A 5,049-nucleotide genomic window follows, 5' to 3' on the forward strand; every position below is an offset into this window, starting at 1 on the left:
TAGCAGTAAGTTTCCAGGCACCAGAAAACCTTTGCAAATAAAGGTGCAGAGTGAAGTACAAAACAATCGTAAACAAGTATGACCACCATTGATATGAATCTTGCTTTACATTTCTTTACCTTATTCACCAGAAATGTTTGATACAATATTAACCAGCCAAGTTAACAAATGAAAACAAAAGGAGAATTTTTTTTCTTTACATATGTTGTCAGTATTTCAATGTATTTTGCACTAACCACTAATATCTTAACAGAAACTCCATTGCTATCAACTGACGTGTGTGAACCCATTTCTATTGAATTCCGCTTTTCATGAAACTGACTGCATTTATTTGTTTTTTTATTTATTCATTTGTTTATTTTATTTATTTATTTATGCATTTATTTATCTATTTTTCTAAAGCTTATATAACTCATTTAGCACATATGTTGAATAGAGCTGATATATGGGGTGTATACTCAATATTCGAATAACTTCTTTTCTATTTGTCTTTTACTTGTTTCAGTCATTGGACTGCAGCCATGCTGGAGCACCACCTCGAAGAATTTTTAATCAAAGAAATCAACCTCATGGATTATTTTTACTCCCTTTTTTTTTCTGGTAATCTCATACTTATTCTATCGGTGTCTTCTGCTGAACAGCTAGGTTACAGGGATGTAAACAAACTAACACTGGTTGTCAGGTGGTGGTGGTGGTGGTGGTGGTGGAAGTGGGAACAAGCATAGATACAAAAACACATACACAGACATACATGTGTATGTGTGTATACATGTGTATATACATATGTATATGTGTATGTATATAAATATGTGTGTGTGTGTGTGTGTACACAATGGGCTTCCATACAGTTTCTGTCTACCGAATTTAATTACAGTGTGATTGTCATCCCAGGGCTACAATAGAAAACACGGCCCCAAAGTACATGCTCTAGAACTGAACCTGGAACCATGTGGATGCGAATCAAGCTTCTTAACCACACAGCCATGCTTGCACCTATGTAAATAGATAAATAGAATGATAATAATAACAAAAATAATATTCAGAAATGGTAAAAAAAACAAAAAAAAACTAAAAAAACACAACACTTTAAATCAGTTGTTAAATGTAGAATTTTGTTTATTTATTTTCTTGGTTTTTAACATTTTAATGCAGATCTTCAATCAAACATCTCTGAATGTCTAACATAGAAAAACTTTTTACGTGGTCCAATAAAGTGCGGTGTCAGCTGATTAATATTCGAAAGATTTATCTTCTGCTTTGCTTATGTGACTGAGTGCATGATCAACCACCTTTTCATAAGTGGTGGAACAGGTACAGGAATATAAAAGGCAGCAAACAAAATACTAAACACGGTGCAGATTCAGACCCAAAACTGAATAATTACACAAACTGTATTAAAGTAAAAACTATTATTATGATTGTAAAAGCTATATTATTGTACAGATATATGTCTATGGTGTCTGAATTAATAATATAATAAATCTAAAGGGCGGTGAGCTGGCAGAAATGTTAGCATGCTGGGCGAAATACTTAGTGGTATTTCATCTGCTGTTGCGTTCTGAGTTCAAATTGTGTCGAGGTCGTCTTTGCCTTTCATCCTTTTGAGGTCAATTAAATAAGTACCAGTTATGCACTGAGGTCGATGTAAGCCCTGTAAAAAAACTCACAAGGTTGGGCCTTCAGCCAAGCCTTTCATGATACCCTTAAAGCCAGGAATTTTTCAGCATTTTTCGTATATATATATATATATATATATTATATATATATAGGAGACCTATTGAGTCAAGTACAGCAACATCAAAATAAAAATTAAATGGAAATTTTAGATGTGATACCCGTGCTAGTGGCACATAAAAAGCACCATCCAAACGTGGCCGATGCCAGCGTCGCCTTGACTGGCTTCCGTGCCGGTGGCACGTAAAAAGCACCCACTACACTCACGGAGTGGTTGGCATTAGGAAGGGCATCCCGCTGTAGAAACACTGCCAGATCAGACTGGAGCCTGGTGCAGCCTCCTGGCTTCCCAGACCCCGGTCGAACCTTCCGACACAAGCTAGCATGAAAAACGGACGTTAAACAATGATGATGATGATGAAAATGATATATATATATATATATATATATATACACATATATACATGAGGGGGTGCTGATAAGTCTCTGGCTTTGGGTAAAAGCAAATACAGGAGGATCAATTAATTATTATTTTATCAAACATATTCCCCTCTCAGATTCACACACTTAATGCACCAATTAAGAACTCGAGAAGGTTGGGTCTCCAATCGGGTCTTTCACGACACCCTCAAAATCAGGGGGCACCCCCTCATATTGTTATCGTCATTGTCACATTACAAAGGCTACGGCATTGGATTTGCTTGTGTCACATCATTGACGTATAATAAAACTTGGTTCATTCTCTCCAAGTCTCCCAGTAATAACACAACGCAAAGCTAAGCATAAAACAAAAGATTTCTCTGTTAGAATCTGAAGACATTTATTGCAAATGGGAAATATCCCTCCTCATTTGTAGTTAGGTTGCAGCTGAGTAGAGTTGAAGAAATTAAACGTGATTTATTAGCCAATATAAGACATGAGTAAATCTAAGACACAGTTTATGGTAAGGCAACACAATAATACTCATATGTATATATGTATGTATGTGTGTATGTACGTATGTATGCATGTGTGTATGCATGTGTGTGTGTGTATGTATGTACGTACATGTGCATGTATGTGTGTATCTTTGTATATATGTATGCATGTGTGTATTTGTATATGTATCTATGTATGCATATATATATATATGAGAGTATATGTATGTGTATGTATATATATATATATATATATATATATATGAGAGTATATATATGTGTAAGTATGTATGTATGCATGTATGTATATTTGTATCTATCTATGTGTGTGCGTATGTATGTATATGTGTATGTATGTGCATATGTATGTATTTAATATCAAAATAGTGATTTATTTCTTGTATTTTGAATCAGTTGGTAATCAATATCATCATTGCTTACAAGTATCCAATCAAGCAATCAGTGGATCACTGTATTCCTGGTGCCAGGAATGACAAGAAGAGGTCTGCAACTCAGTTTTCTGGAACTGATTTTTTTCGGTTGCTTCAAAAGCACCGAATATGAAGAAATGATGTAATTTGGTAGTAAATTATAGGCAAAGGCACGAGAGAGACCCATAGAACATATACATACATCCGCGCGTGCGCTTGTGTGTGTACAAGGCATTTGAACCAGGTGGGAAGGGGAGAAAGAATTTATATATATATATATATATCTCACTATATCATCATCATCGTCGTTTAACGTCCGCTTTTCATGCTAGCATGAGTTGGACGATTTGACTGAGGACTGGTGGACCAGATGGCTACACCAGGCTCCAATCTGATTTGGCAGAGTTTCTACAGCTGGATGCCCTTCCTAACGCCAACCACTATATATATATATAGTGAGAGAGAGAGAGAGAGAGAGAGAGAGAGAGAGAGAGAGAGGGAGGGTTGGACAAAATAATGGAAACACCTTAAAATTTCAAACAGACGTTTGTTTTTGAAAGTAGTGGTTTTCTGATTGCAGCCCTCCCATGAAATCTGGCTTTGTGCAGCTCCCGGCGAACAGTTTTTGTGTAAACTGGGTTCTCGGTGTGGTCATTAAGCTCTGCAGTAATTTTGGGAGCTGTACTTTTGTGATCCTTTCTAACAATTCGTGTAAAAGTCCGATGGTTCCTATCTGAAAGTGTTGGTTTTCTTTTGGAGTTTTGTTTCTACAAGGAGGTTTTTCCCTCTTTCTCAAAGGCTGTCATTACTTTCAAGACAGTACTTCTTGATACACCAAATATTTTGACTGTTTTCATTACACTAGCACCTGCCATACGAGCAGCAACAATTTGACATCTTTGAAAGTCTGATAGATCTGACATTTTAATGAATTTTAATTACCTTTTTTTGAAGATATCTGAAAAGAAATAGTAATGTTAGCAAAACATATTAAGCAACACTAATAATAAATCAAAAAACATAAAAATAAACAAGCTTTTGATGGTTTAATAGATATTTCAAAATTATGATACTATGATGCTAGATGTTTCCATTATTTTGTCCAACTCCTGTACATATATATATATATATATATATATATATATATATATATATATATATATATATATATATATATATATATATATTAATCGAAATGTACTGTATTATATATCCATTATGGCTAATCTTACCAATCGGTTTCACACTAGGAGTTCAATGGAGTGTTAGGTAAGAGTCCAATTATGTAACCCCGTGCTCATCAGAGGTAACTGTTATGGAATGAAATATGGCGACTGCCACATATATGTATATTTGTGTGTGTGTGTACAAGGCATTTGAACCAGGTGCGAATGGGAGAAAGAATTTGACCTGGTTTGAATGCTTGCAATAGAATGGACTCACCTGAAGGAAGCAATTGCTATGTGGTGGTGTTAAACCAGGTGATGGATTAAGTTTATCACCAGAGTTAAGCCATTATGTTATTTCAACAGTGTGTGTACAAGCAAGTATAAAAAGCTGTTATGGTCTACTTGATCTTTTCATTGGGTGTAACATAAAGCTAATAATACTTTATGAATGAAATTGTTTGGGTCACATGTGTATTATGATAGTGGGCTTAGTACACCTAGCCTAGTTTGAGTTGTGTAACATGCCGGACTGCATCTCTTCCTCAAGTACTCAACTCCTCCATATTCATTAACAGGAGAAGCGAAGGACGTACTGCCATCAAGTGAGTGAATATGTACACATACAATACAATATATAATATTATATCATCATCATCATCATCATCATCACCATCATTTAATGTCTGTTTTCAATGCTGGCATGGGTTGAATGGTTTGGCAGGAGTCAGTCAGGTAGAAGATTACACCAGGCTACTGTGTCTGTTTCGGCATGATTTCTACGGCTGGATGCCCTTCCTAACACCAACCACTTTACAGAGCCCATATATCTCGAAAGACAGACTTAATAGTATATATATA

Source organism: Octopus bimaculoides, chromosome 11 (assembly GCF_001194135.2).
Source record: "Octopus bimaculoides isolate UCB-OBI-ISO-001 chromosome 11, ASM119413v2, whole genome shotgun sequence".
Classification (NCBI taxonomy): domain Eukaryota; kingdom Metazoa; phylum Mollusca; class Cephalopoda; order Octopoda; family Octopodidae; genus Octopus; species Octopus bimaculoides.